The 15128-nt window shown below is 44.9% G+C and overlaps 1 protein-coding gene across 1 annotated transcript in view; it reads right to left on the bottom strand.

The window, feature by feature from the left end:
• Window positions 1–15046, bottom strand: part of BMP2 (bone morphogenetic protein 2) — a 180708-nt gene extending 165662 nt beyond the window's left edge. Inside the window, exons 1-2 of the mRNA XM_064709806.1 lie at window positions 15030–15046; window positions 13825–14036 (exon numbers count right to left, since the gene is read on the bottom strand). The gene's annotated coding sequence lies outside the window, so the exon portion shown is untranslated. The remainder of the gene's footprint in view (window positions 1–13824; window positions 14037–15029) is intronic.
• Window positions 15047–15128: the final 82 nt, after the last annotated feature.

Genomic DNA, 15128 nt, shown 5'->3' with positions numbered 1-15128 from the left:
ACATGGTAAAATTCATTAAGTAAATCATCTTAGGGGTTTAATTCTTCTCAACCACTGAACTATAACATCCATTTCAAACTCTCAAATCCCATCCCTGTCAGCTGAGACCTACTGGCTTTAACCAGGGCTCTGCCCAAGCCAGAGCCAGGCCAGCCCTGCTGCCTGTCCCAGCGAGGTCCCAAAGCCAGTGGCACCCCTAAAATCAGGACAGCTGCCAATTAGTCCTGAGTGCCTTTTCCTTGCTTGGCCAAGGCCAGCTTTGTGCAGGTGTTAAATGAAAGCTGAAAAGCAGCAGTGGGGAAGACTCTCTGCCCCGAGGTTCAGGAGGAGGCCACACGTGGGATCTGCCTTTCTCTGGCCCACAGATGGTGCAGGGCTGCTGAATAAATAGGAAGCTCACTACCCAGAAGTGGAAGAAATTACTTCAGAGGAGGCTGAGACTCTTGGGACTTCCACGTTTCCTACTATAAATTTGGAGTTTGCTATTTTTATTGAAAAGGGGGCAGGACTTCCTCCTCACACTTCCCATTACTGTGCGCAATATTAATCCTTTAACCTTATAATTAGGGACAGTCATAGTTTGTGGAACCTGAGGTTTTGCAGCCCTCTTGAACTTCTGCAGTACAAAGTGGGAAAAGGAAGCTGCAAAGATGAAGCTCACCACATCTTTCCTTGTAAGTCTGTGATTTTCTGTTCACCTGTGAAAGGAGATTCACATTTTTTCTTTTCAGTCATCATATTTGCCTGCTTAAGACCTGTCTCCAACACTCAGATTCCATGTAAACAAATGAAAAAAAGCATCACAGTGGACAAATTTGGGTTTCCTGACTCAACCAACAGCTGCAATCAGAACCCAAAGCCACATCCTCAGCTAACATAAATATGGTGCAACTGAAGCTGATAGAGCAAGGCCTGTCAAACACATCCCTGTCCTGCCTTTTAAACAGAGCTGAGGCAGAATACCTTCCCTAACACAGGAGGGAAGGAACAGCACTGCTCTGTTTGCATGCCTGGCACGGGAGAGCACAGTGAGGAGCTGGCAGTGGCACCAGGGCATTTTCATTCATCAGAAACACAGCCATGGCTGATGGCTGGCACCAGAAGCACTGAAGGAGAAGCTGGACAAAAAGGATGTTCACTGACTTGTTACCAAAGAGGTGAATCCTCCCTGTTGGCTCAACAGTCTCAGAAGCCAGAAAACATTGCAGCTGAAGTCAGTTTAAAACCTTCCCTCCCACCTTCATTTTACAACTTACCAGTGAATTAAAGGATTTTCTGCTCCAGTGAAGATTAGAAGCATTTATAAAGCAGCAAATATTAACTTTCACATTATTTTTATTCTGCAAATTATTTTGCAAAACTAGGTGAAGTTTCAGATGAAATAATAAATTGTTAAATCTCTATTTTTACTGTCAAAGTAGGGGAGACAGGGGAGGATTTTTAGGGTTGGGTTGGTTGGTTTTGGTGCACAAGATATTTGTGCCCTTCAAGAGGTCTCTAAATTTTGGGGCTGATCTCCTAGAGAAGACACCTGGCCTGATGTAAGCTCCCACTCTGAGTACAGCCATGGCACACAAGCAAGGACTCCTTTCCAGGTTCAGCATCACCTCTGAGCTCCTCCTCTTTTCTGCACATGGCTTAGGGCTGCCCTGTGTCTGTGGAACTCCCATTTCTCTTGTTGGCCCTTTACATTAACAGCTTCGTTCCCCAGCTCCCACCTCCACACCTGATATCAGGAAATTGCTGAACAAACCCAATTTTTTCCACTAAACCTCCTGCAGCAGCATCAGCCTCCTTAATTTCAAATTCTGCATGACACTTTCCTATACTTCACATGCAGGTAAAACTCTCACTAATAACAGATCCATGACATGTTCCTAGATTTCAATTCCTCCTGCTGATCATTTATCCAGAACACACAGTGTCTGCAGTGCTGGTGCAGTCAGCAGTGCATTCCTGGCTGAAAATGGGCATCACAAAAAGCTCTCTCCTTCCAGGACCTGGCTGATAGTAAAGTTGCAATTTGTGTTCTAAAGTCTCCAAAGTTTTCAGTCGTCCACCAAAATAAGCTTTGTAAGTGTAACAAATTGTCCAAGTATATAGAAACCCTATAAAACATCAGGGGGAAGAGCCACAGCAAATTCCAGAAGAGGCTCTTGGAGAGATTTATTGAGCAACGATGTCCTCTGCTGGCAGGAACCAGCCCCAACCTGTAACGCTGAGCTGCAGCACCTTCCCGGGGATTCTGGGACAGGCATTGAACAGGCTGAACAGGAAGGACACACCAAAATCAATACAGAGGAGACGGCTTTTGGATGGTTTTGTCTCGTTTACCTCCAATAAGGACAGAGGTCAGGGGATATTTGATGCAAAAACCCCTGATGACAAGAAACAATTTGAATATTATTCTGGACTGGCCTATGACTCCAAACCCAAGCGAAGAGTGCAGCAGCTTGGAAAAGGGAACCAGATTGTCCTCCCAACCTTGCTGCTTTTCCTCGGGTCTCTTCCATCTATTTGGATTTTGAAAGCATCAGAACAGGGAAGGCATCATTTTCCCAGCTAGACCTTACCCTAAAAAATGAGCTGAGACGATTTCAAGACCACACAAATGACACAGTAGTCTGGATTTATTTCCAAGTGTTGCACATTTACTAAAGAGTAGATTTTCAGAGTATTCCTGTTCCAGGAGAGTTGGGCATCTCAGGAACTCTGGTAACAACAGAATTCCTGCCAATCCTCTTTAAACACGGTGGAGCTGGGTTCCTCCATGTCCCTGAGTGCTGATTCTGAAGAGCTTATGTTTCAGTAACACTTCCCTGAATATCTCTGCCCTAATTCTTAAAATAAAAATCAGTAGTTGAAAACCAAGTTTATGTTTGGTGCCTGGCCTTGAACCCCTCCAGGGATGGGGAATCCAGTGCCTCACCACTCTCACAGAAAAGATCCTTGTTAAAACATCCAACCTAAACCTACTCTCAGTTTGAGGCCATTCCCCCTTGTCCTGTCACCAAATGTCCTTGTAAATGATTTCTCTCCATTATTTCTTGTTGGCTCCCTTCAGGTATTGGAAGGCCACAGCTCAGGCACCCTGAAGGTTCTCTTCTCCAGGCTGAGCAATCTCAATTATTTAACTGCTTCCAGTAGTTAACATCCTTTAAGAACTGCAGCTACATCACCAGTACAATGAGAGTTCTTCCAGATTTCTTTGGGAGTCAATAGAAGCCATCAGTAGAAGAAATCTCCAATGCCTGCAAAAAACCTGCATTGTTGCTTATGGAAGCAGGAGCTGGACTCAAGAAATGAGGATTGGGAATCAGTGCAATGGCTCAGAACTGGCAGAATTTGAGTGTCACAATGATGATGTTGTGACAAAGGATGGAGAAAAATGCACTGTAAGGTTGAATGAGACAAGGTGACCCAAAGAAGCAAGCAAATTCCATGATGGGAAAACAGTGGAGCTATTTCTAATGATCCTTCAGCTTAGTCTCCAATTCTATTTGTATGTTTTAAGGGACTGTAAATATTTTTATCAGCACTCAGGACACAAAGAGAGCTTTCCAGTTTCTATATAAAGAAGTCATTTTGGACAGATCAAAACAATAAAGGCACAGGGCTCCTGGATGACAGATGCCAGGATGTTAGTAACCATAAGTGGTTTTCAAATATGGCCCCATCACCATCCCCCACAGTAGCCCTTTCAAGTGGGAATTACAAATTGCTTACTTGGAGAGGAAATTTCAAACAGGCCACTTATCAAAAAGTGCCAAATAAACCTGTCATTGGGATAGAAGTTACAAACCATTCCTAAACTCTGCAGACATTTCCTGAGCCTGTGAACTCTGATCTTGGCTTCTAATAAACATGACATCAGCTCCCCAGCCCTGCAGACACAAGACACATGACCCACCACCATGTTATCGCTTCCTCTGCAGTTTCTGCAGGAGCTGCTCTCAGGCACAACATCAATAGAAGACTTTCTGCTCATTTCAAAATTGGTTTTGGATCAGGTCCTTGAAGGGAGAGCAGAACAAGCACAGCATGGAATCAGTGTGTGAGCTGCAAATATTATTGCAGGTATCCACTTCAAAGCAACCCTGAAGCTGAGACTTTGAGGTTTTTTACAGGTATTGAGGTAGTGAGTGGGTTAAAACAATACTCCTGTTCCTGTCAAAGACTTATTAACTGCTCACCTCACCTCCAAGAAATATAACAGAGCCTTTAAAAGCTCTGATAAAGCAGGTATGTACTGGATGGCCACTGAATAACGTCTCAAAACTGGCTACAAAGGACAATGCACCAGAAGATTCCAAATACTGGGATGACAGTTACCTTCATTTCCAAAGAAGTTCCAAGGGATGATTAAGATAATCACAGCTCTATGATTTACATTTTCTATGTAGGCACTTCTGTCTAAGATTTTCTTCTGAAATCAACCTTGGAAAAATATATTTGAAATTAAATTTCCCATTTATCTCAGTGCTGGAAACCTAACTGAGACTCTTATCTGATATACCAAACTAAACAGGCCATCCACTCAATGAGCCAAAATCCCAATAAATACAGAATTGTGGTTCTTGCAAAAGTAACTTCAAAAACATATCATCAAAATTCAATTTTTACAAATAAGATATTTTTAAAGATCATGGGATATTCACCTAGAAATTTAGCATCTCCTCTACTCTCATCTAAAGGACAGGCATTACCTTCATACTTGGGTATTTGCAAAAAATTTCCAGATCAAACATAAGTCAAGGCTGGCAGGGTATAACATGCAACATTTAAAATGTTAGTTCACAAATCCTCATGACTAACTCATGAAACCTGCTAGAAAAGACATCTCCAAAAGCCACTAAGAATCCACATAGATGGAAAATTACAGTGGATGCAGATCTCAAAAGCTGCCCAGGGCTCAGAGAGAACAACTGCCCACTGCTCCTTTCTGCATTTGCCCTCTTTCATCCTCATCAGTTCAGAACCTACAATTCCTTAAACTGAACTCCTGAAGCTCTGCAGAGTTCAGAAAGGAGAGCTCCCTGCCCCAGGTGTGACCTTACCATCAACCCCTCCAGTCAACTTTAGAGCCATTGCCTACAAAGAACATTCTAGCACAGAGCTGCTGCAATATCCTCAGGTCACAGTGGCCTTGGCATGGGGCTCCTCTGCCAGGTGCAGTGGAAATGTTTCACTGCTGTCACGGCAGAGACATCAGGAGGAGCCCACCCCAGGTAATGGATGAACAAGGAGGCACATCTGTGGCTATCACAGTATAGCAGGCCCTTGGGAGCCTGCAAAGGTCAAAGCTTCTCTGGATCCTGCTGCAGGTAAGGGGAAACTCCTCCCAGCTCCTGAAATGGACATGAGTTTCAGGTTGGTGGATTAACTCCAAGGATTTATCTCCAAGGAGATAAAAATTAATAGATGGCACAAGATCCCTGGAGCTGTGTGCACTGACAATCAAAAGCACCTGTCCAGTTCCTATTGTCTCACAGAATCACAGCATGGTTTGGGCTGGAAGGGATTCTAAAGATTATTGATTTCCAGCTCCCTGCATGGGCAGGGACACCTCACACTAGATGAGGTTGTATTTGCCCTTCTGGTTCCAGAGCTGTGCAAGTGCATGGGTGTCCCCAGTACTAAGGAGGACCAGATACTCTGTACCAACATCATGGATCTGCAGCACTCTTAACAGGACAGCAAAGAGCACACGGGGAGCAGCAATTCAGCAGGACAGCAAAGAGCACACGGGGAGCAGCAATGCAGCAGGACAGCAAAGAGCACACGGGAGCAGCACTGCAGCAGGACAGCAAAGAGCACATGAGGAGCCCCGGCTGCCAGGGAGGGAGGGAGCTGGAGTCACGTTAGTCGGAAGGCAAAGCCGTGCTCTGACCAAGGGAGCCAAGTGATGTTTAATGAGCAGGAAAAATGCAGTGCTTTGGGTTTAATGACTCATGGAGCATGCAGCACCTCCTACCAACGTGCTGTGGCATTCCTGCCCAGGAGGAAGTGTGTCAGTTCCTGGGGCACAGCTCTGCAGCCCTGCCTGCCGCCAACCCAAACACAAACCATGCCCGGCCCTGCTCAGCCCTGACATTCCTGTAGCGCAGGGTTAAGCTCATCTCCCAAGAGCTTTCTAAAACCAAAACCTTTCTGGTTATAAACAAAACACTATTTCCCAACCCAGGCTACCAGGACCGTGCTTGGAAGCCCAGCAATTTCCCTGCACACACGTTCAGCCTTCCAACATGAAAGTGCCCGCAATCCAACCTGCTGAAGCTAACCTGATTTCCCACTCACAAGCAAACTTTAATATAGGAGTGGGACCTGTGTTTTTACACTACTGCCCTACATTTGCAAATCCCTGGAGGTAATTTTGTCCAGCCCACAAAAAGGAGGGGCTACAAAGCCAACTATATTGAGTTATGCAGTAGGGAGCACAGCTGCACTGAACAAAACCAGCCTGTGACACGAGGAGCAAACAAAAGCCATGAAGTTCCACATAGGAAAAACTAATACATCTCAGCCAACAAAAGAAGAGACTTTTCATTAACTTGTTCTCATTGAGTGCAGAGATAATTAAATTACAGAAACAACCACATTAGTGTAATCAGTTTAGAAGAATCCATGTACAGAGACAAAGGATTTTTCAAGATCCATCTATGAAAAAAGAAGCTTCATTTAAACTGCATTACTCTTCCCTTATTAACTGCACTTATGTGCTTTCTTTTGGAGAAAAGCAGACCATGACTCCAATCCAGTTTAATCAAATCCTTGAAAGACTACCACAACTCTTGATCCAATTCTCAAGATAGAAATAAAAATACAAACTTTCTTCTATTCACATAGTCACTCCTGAATGTCACCATCCACTTCATCAAGGTCTTTCAGCTGCACAGCAAAGACTGGCAATAGAACTTGATTGCATTGAAGGGCTTAAATTTCAAATAAAAAGCCAAAGTGACAAATAAAATAATGAAGCTAGACAGAAATCATTTGTAAGAATGAGCAGCTATCTGTATCAAATCATGAGGGATCTGCTCTGCTTGAGCTGCAGCACTCTTTAGGCAAAACAATAACCCACCTTTCCAGTGGCAGCCAAGGTAAAAGTCACCCATGGTTTGGTCCATGAAGGTCCAGCAAGAATCACACCAGGCCAAGCACAAAGGAGCACCTTAAACAGGACCACTCATATCCAGGAGTTAAGCACCTGTTGAAGTGTTTTTCCAAAGTGATCCTGATGCCTCAGGTTTAGCTTTTATGGTCTGAGCTGCTTTAGTGTGTGGGTCTGGGCTCCACATTATGGGATGGTGAGCTCTGTGCACAGAGCAGGGAGACAAAACAATTCCTGCTCCAGCTGGGCACCAAGGACAAATGATCCAGATCTCAGGCCCAAGAGTATAAACAACATGGACTGAAGAGAGAAAAGCAAGAAGGATGGGACTGCCTGGGCTGAAGCTGGAATTGGACAGTGAACTGCAAGGTGCAAATGGAACAGAACTTATAGAAGTAACAGACCCCATGACTGGTCACACATTTTGTGACCATTTTGGTTCACCTTGGGTGCAGCCCTGGCTGGGCTCCTGTGCTGCCCAAGGGGGACCCATGGAGGCCTTTTAATAAATCCCTGCTTTATTCTTTAGCTCTGTCCAGCCTCTGTTCTAGGGCAGCCTTCCCAAGGCATCGATCCAGAATACATAACCTTACCCTTGGGATCAAGGGCTCACGTTAAGGGGGATTCAGGCTAGGAAGGGAGAACCCACTGGGGGGTGCCCCTTGAGGTTACAGGTGCTCAGAGCAGGGCTCCTCCCACAGAAACCCTGCACACACCTGCCTGACAGAGATTGGTGAGACGTGACAGGAAGATGGTGAGACATGTGAGAGAAAGTGGCAGGAATAGAACCAGCAGGCTTGTAAAAGCCCAAAGAGAGATTAATACCACAGCCAACTTCTTTGGCATTAACAAATTCTACACTAAATCTCAAATTGCATAGACCTGACACCACCACATCCTCAAACTCTCCTAATATCTGTACAGTTCAGCTGCACCAGTTGTAATCTCAGAATCTTCTCCCAGCAGTGCAAGACCTCTGATGAGGATAGGTTTTATAGGAGTAACAAGAAATACCTTTTAAATAGAGAGTGCTCCAGACAGACTTCAGTCAGGGAGTTAATTTTTTTTTTTTTTAACTATGTAAAAGTTAGAACTACAGAAAAAACTGCATGGCTGCTACTATTTGCTTTTCCTGGAAAAAAAATCCAAACTAATAAACAACAAAAACCCCATATGTATATAAAAAATATCATGAGCTCAGTTTTTTACTAAGTGATATTTTAATGGGAGATCTTCTCTCCCAGATATCATCTTTATACTAAAGAAAGCTGATTGCTCACACGACTTTGTGAACATGCAATAGCCAGTGTTTATGAAATCCTGAATATGATGCCAAGCACACACTGGTTGTGACAGAAACCTCCACTGCTTGCTGGGCCCTAAACAGCAACCTGAGAGGAAATATTGATTGCACACCTTCATGCAGGGGCAGAAACACCAGGATGGATCTCACTTGATCGTGAGGCAAGAGCAAGCAGGAAGAAGAAGCATTTCAGAGAGTCTTGCATGGGAAGAGTTGATGGTGCAGCTGTGCCTGTAAGGGGGCTGTACCCCGAGCGTGCCCTTCACACCCCCCAGGAGTACCAGCACAAGCTCTCACCAGCTCGGCGCGCCGAGCAGGCCACCAGGTGTCCCCCGTGCCCCAGTGCCGCCGTTCCCGGCTCTGCAGCGGCACCTGGCGGTCACTCACAGCAGGGACTGGTGCCAGCCCCGCTGTCTCACGGGACACCGGAGCTTCTCTCGCCTCTCGCCCAGCTGTGCGCTCCCCGCTGCTCTGGCCGGGTATTACCGTTGTTATTGTTGCGTTGCTTTGGAGATGTTACAGCAGCAGCAGCAGCTCCAGAGCCTGTCAGCAGAGCAGATGTAAAAGCACCGCTGCAGGCAGGCTGTGACCAGGCTGGGTCCCAGCAGCAGCACAGAGCCCTTTGGGTGCCTGGCACTGCCGGGCTTCTGGGCAGGCCCCGATGGCAACTCCTGCCAGCCCTGACCTGGGGCATCCGGAGCTCCCTCGGTATTTCAGACGACCACATCTTGCAGTGTTTGATTTCTTCAGTGCTCAGACAAATCTGCATGAGTGAGTGGCAGGATGTGATTCAGCCACAGGTAGAGAGGAAAAGGCTGAACTCAATGAGATTTGTGTATAGTGTGTCAGGACAAGAGAGAAGTTTGCCTTTAGGGAGTTTCTCTTTTATCAGTGCTCAGCTCTAACTGCAAAACAACAAAAAAACACAGCCCAGCTTTGAAGAAAAGCAGTTAAAGGATCATACGCAAGTATCCATCTCTTGCTTGGTCTTACAAAGAAATCGGTTTTCTTCTGTCACAGCAAGTAAAATAATGACTAGTCCTTCAGCAAGCACAGGCAAGAAACACAACATTGTGTCAGGGCCAGAAGAGAAGAGATGAAGTAACACCACTATTGTAACAACTGCTGTTTTGGGCATGCTCCTTTTTAAAGAAATATTTAAAGCAGTACTTCAAGGATTGAAAACATCACTAGTTTTTAAGGATCTGCACACTGACAAGACTCTTCCTTAAATTAGTTTTTAAATCATCAATAAAATATTTGCTAATGGGTATGGAACACCCCTGAATCCCTATTATGAGGTTTTCCTCACTGTTCTCAAAGTCCAGCCTGGCTTTTAGAGAGGAAGCTCTAAGAGACATGAACTAACACAAAGGTAACAATAAAACCGTGTTGGTAATCCAGCCAGAGACTGGAAGGGATGGGGGAGAGAAAATGAAAAAAACAGAGGGAAAAACCCTACCCTTAGGCACATGAATCTACAACATGATTTTTCAGAGTGTTAATTACACTGCAGCTTTTACAAGTCACATGCCTTAGGGGAACTCCAGGTGCTGCTCAGCCTCTGGAAAATGCTGATTTAGGTGCAGGAATAGACACAGGGAAGTCTTATTTAAAGCTTCTATATTTAAAAGGCTGGGTCTAGTATTAAAAAAAAAAAAAGTATATTTGCACAAAACCAAATTTGGCAACACAGCATTTGCATTGCTTTCATCAGGCATTATTCATTCAGGAAAGTTGCACAACCCCCTTTCAGAGCAGCATCCCAAGTTTGCTGATACATTGCACAAGTCAGACACTGCTGCCTTCTCACAGAGTCAGTTGTAGGGAGCAGGGAAGAGCTGTTCCCTCAAACCCAATCCTGCCCCACGAGTTTAATCCGGGCCCCAGGGCACACTTGTGCGGCCCAGCAGGGGCAGAACTGCAGCAGCAGCAGCTCTGCTGCCCCAGGGCTGTGGCCCAGAGGTCAGGAGAAGGCAGGAGCAGCTCGGTGCCAGCTCAGATCCCACCTGCAGCAGAGCCCTGGTGCTACTCAGGGCTGTGCTCCCAAACTCCGCCCGAGGGAGCAGCACTTGGCTCCCAGCAGGCTGAGGGCTGGAGCAGGGACACCTGTGCAACTCTGTCTGCCCCCTGTGGCTCAGAAACAGCTGATTTACAACAGAGCCTCTGCAACCTCCAGCCACTCTGCTTTCCCTGGGAATGGAGTGAGTGAGGCCACTTCTACATTCCATCCTGCCCCCTATTGCAGTTTCAGCTCCTCAGGGCAAAAGACTATCTTCAGTTGATCTGCACAGATACAGAACTTTCAGTTTCGTTTAGATCATGTAAATACAGCTGTTATATTTAAAGCATCTGAAAAGGACGAAGAATGATTTAGGGTACTATTAATATGAGCAATTTCAAACTGAAGAGGTCAAACAAAGGTGAGTCTATTTATCTTAAAAGCTCCCATCCCAGTAGCCTCAATCCAGCATTAGATAATATCTCAGAGTGTCACTCCAACTGAGAACCAGTATCCAAAAGAAAATAGGCTGGGTTCAAAATAATTGTCTGATTACATGCTGTTATTATAACTTTCTCATTGTTGTTTTGGAAAGGCAAGTACCAAATCCTGTGTTAGCCTTTGGGACTCTTTCTTCACTTGGCCCAACAGCTGAGATTCCAACTGCAAGACACTCCCATCAGACATGACAGAATCCACAAGAAACTTCCCACAGGGAATGCAGACTCAACCCACTGCCACCATTTGATGTGATGCTGTCTCTTTAGCCTTTAACATTTATGTACACAGTCAGGCATTAACAACTTTTAACTCATAAATTTTACAACCTCACAGCAGGTGCTTGGCCTCCAAGGGTGGAAAAGGAAAATGTATTTCCTTTAATTAACCATGATACATATTTAAGAGGAAATTTTTCAAGATTAGCTTGGTACCATCTCCCTGTAGCCCTGACTTACAGGAGCACAGAAAAGGCAACACCAAGAATTTCTGAAAGTCTAACACCACATATCAGATTTGAAACCAAGCCACACTTTTTCTAAAAGCCTAAAAGACAGTCTAAACCACCTTTTTTTTTTGCTCTGTTTTACAACCACCAGAGTGAAGGAAGGTAAAAAAGCTGAATAGTAGGGTGAGTTCATCCTTGGTGACGAAAAACAATTCTGTTTGCAACTCTAGCTTTGCAAAGCTTTGTTGCTTCAGCTGAAAGCAGCATGAGAGAGGTGTGTGTCACCAGTCAGCTGTCTGGGGAACATGCTCACTGACATGGTCCTTTTTGGGCAGTTCCCTCCTGGGTCTGCTCAGTTCCCTCTGGGGAAGGGGGTTTTGGTAGCAGTGTTAGTGACTCAGCCTGTGCACCCGGCAGGGAAGTGTTTCACTGTGTGGTGCTTTTCAAGCATGAGCCAGCCAGAGACAAAACAAACTTTAAAACCCCCAGAAGTCCCAACAGCCAGAAGTGGGGACAGAGACACCCTCTGTGAGCTTGAGTCATTATGGGTCAGTTCTGTATCAAGGGGCACCCCAATGCATCAGCCTCAGACCCCAGGTCAGATCTGCAACAGCAGCTTCAACACCCCTAAACCAAGAGACTGAGGGTTTTTATTGTTCCTCTTAATCCAGGTACCCCATGGCTTAGATTTTTCTTTTACAGGAACTAAATTTTTCCAAAGCTTCAGATATTTTTACCATGGCTGTTGGTGCCACCAAGCAGCAGTACAGCCAAGGGATACCAAAAGATAAAGCATTGCCACCTCCCACCTGTGGACATTTATCAGAGAGTAGATTTTCAACACAAAGGCCCTGTGTGGTACAGATCAGCTTTTCTCAACAGCTCTGTCAGTAGTGCCTGGTGCTCAGGCCAGGGTTTGCACTGATTAATTTCTCTGTCAGTAATGGTGGGGACACAGAGATACACACTTTAATTCTTTACCTACAGCAAGTGGAATATACTTACATTTAGCACAACAAAAATCATCTGTCTGCCAAGCACAGATTTCAGAAGTCACATCACAAAATAACAAGTTTTCCATGGGGAGAGAGGGCACCACTCTTTCACACCTGCCCTCTTTGGTTTTAATGCCAGTATGAGAAGAAAGATCTCCAGTAACCAGCAACAGGATATGAGAACACAACACTGACAATCTCTGCTCAGCTTTAGTCCTCACCTGCAATCCAAGCCTGATACTCAGTACAGCAACAGTCACTTCTTCAAGGCTTTAGGAAACTTCCAAGTGCCAGGTACTGGCAGGAGCATTTCAATATTTTATAAACTTCTTTAAGTAACTTTCCCTACACTGAGAACTCACCAACTGCCCTCCAGACTCTTGGCACTGCCACAAGTAATTCCTTGGAAAAGCTGAAGTTATTGAGTGCCTAAAGAGCCTTGGGGGAAATGCAGCACTTGCACAGTTGCTGCTGTTCCCCATCCCCCGTGGCTCTGCTCTAGATCTGCTTTGGCCACAGCCTGGCAAACCCTGAGTGGGAAATGCTGCTCTGGGAGGAGGAGGAAGCATTACAGCTACTGCATGGAAAATGCAGAGAACAGAAGTAAGGCAAGCTGGAGAGGAATGGCAATTTGGAAAATAGATGCATCCACAAACTGGGGTGAGCCCAATAGTACCCAAAATTAAATACTGAACAATTTTCCCCAATAGTTAAGGAAAAACCATAACAGAAATAAAGAGGCCTATAAAAAAAGAGAAAACATTTCTCCAGACATTGTGTTTTCTAACAAGAGCATTGACACAACAATAGAGCCAGTCTTACATGATTAAATCATCACTTGGTGATAATTTATGACACTGGCTTAAGAAAAGCTATTAAAAGTATATTAAAAGAAGAAATACACATTTTTACCAAAAGTTGAGTATTTATTATTCTGCCTTTGTCATGTTACCTCCTATGCTCCCAACACCATACATTTGTTAACTAAGAGACTCTCAGCTATAGATGTTTAGTAGACCCTTTGGAAAAGGAATCAAAGTCTAAACTAATCCCATTCAGCCTTAGCTGAGTAACCCCAAGAATAAATTAACCCTACCTATATCCAGTAAACCTCATTCCTGACTAAAGGAGGCTTTTAGCACACAAACTGTAAAGAAGCTGCAAATGGAGGTTTCATTTCCCATCCTTCTCCATGGGAACTCTGGAAGAGAAAAGTTATTACTCTAATACAGTTTTCCCCACTCACCTCTCAAAGGATGAGATTATTACAGGTCTCCAAATCTGGCTTCCTCAGCCTCTTGAAAGATGACTGAAAATGAAAATGCTGCCTCTGAAACATTCCCTAATTTGCAACTCCTCAGTAAGCCATCACTGCCTCACTGGGGTATGCTGGGGGTATGATCAGTGTTGACTGAAAACCCACCTATTTCCTTGCAATGCTTTATATTAGATTCACAGAGAACTTACTTAAAAAAGCCTCCTTGTCTTCTGGCTTTTTCCCAAATCCTTTTCCTGCATCCAGCAAGTGCATTTTCCTCTCCAAGGGATCTGGCAGAGATTTTTTCAGCAGTCCCAGAGCAGTTCAGGTGGACCACGAGCCCCAGCCCTCCTGGCAGAGTAGGGCCAGGCTGACATCAAATTCCACAGCCTCTTCTCTCAAATCAGTTGTTCACAGGCAGCTGGGAAGGGAAATAGTACTTACAATTAGAACAGGTCAGGACTGGGACCAGCCTGGAGATAAAAGTCAATGTTTATTGACTGGCCTGGCAACCATCTTCACTTGTATTGATTATCTCCCAAGCACCATTTTTTTCCAATTTGATCAAGAGCTTGTGATCTTGCTTTATTTATTTAGTGAACAAAACCCAAGAATGTGTTTCTGAGCTGAGCAGCAGGCTTGGTTGTTCACCAACCAATTCACACCTGAATTTTATATTACCCTATGGTCCATACAAAATTATTTGCTCATCTGCAGAGGTACCTTTATTTAAACAATAATAAGCAGGTAGCTCACCAAACTGTCCTACAAAGATCTGAAAAGCCACTGAGTTGAGCCAGTGCCAAGAAGCAACAAAAGCAGAGTTACTCCCCATGACCTCAAGGATAAACTGCCCCTCAGCCTGAGCTTAAGCAGAATGCCTGAAATTGGCCCCAGCTGGGTCTGGCTGCGGTGGTTAAAGGCCTCTGTGTGCCCTCAGGTGACAGAAGGCCTTGGGAGCCTTCATGAGCTTTCAAGTGCCTGTCTCCAAGGATGGCTGATATGACACGTGCATGCATAGACAATCCAAAGAGATGAGCATGATCAGAGCAGCTCAGGGAGCAAGCCTAGGGGAGCAAATATCCTGTGATATTATCTGTGGTTTGACAACTTCTTAGTTCTCATGAGAGTAACCATTTGCTGCCCATGGTGTGGGTGCCCTTTATATCTCAGCGGTCTTTCTCCAGGGTATGAGTTTAATCTGAAAGAATTTTTCCTTTATTTATCTCTGTTTCTCTTTTCTGTCATTAATATGGTTTTTCCCTTTACCTCATCACTGTACCACCATGTATAAAGCAAGAAAGACTTTCTGTAAAAATCTGCCTCATGGAGAAGCTTTTGCCCCCTTCCTGTCAGTTCAATCTACTTTTACTCTGTGCTTCAGTTCTAACACATCCTCACCTCACAAACACACCTTTCTGTTCTTTGCCATTGCACCCTCGGAACCGATTTTCTCCGGGTAGCCTCAAACGTGTACAAGCACCCCTGGAGCTGCTCGATGGCCTGGGGCCGT

The sequence above is a fragment of the Zonotrichia leucophrys genome, chromosome 3 (genome assembly GCF_028769735.1).
Source record: "Zonotrichia leucophrys gambelii isolate GWCS_2022_RI chromosome 3, RI_Zleu_2.0, whole genome shotgun sequence".
NCBI classification, from domain to species: domain Eukaryota; kingdom Metazoa; phylum Chordata; class Aves; order Passeriformes; family Passerellidae; genus Zonotrichia; species Zonotrichia leucophrys.
The sequence above is the reverse complement of the archived record's forward strand: the minus strand, read 5'-3'. Positions and strand labels throughout refer to the sequence as shown.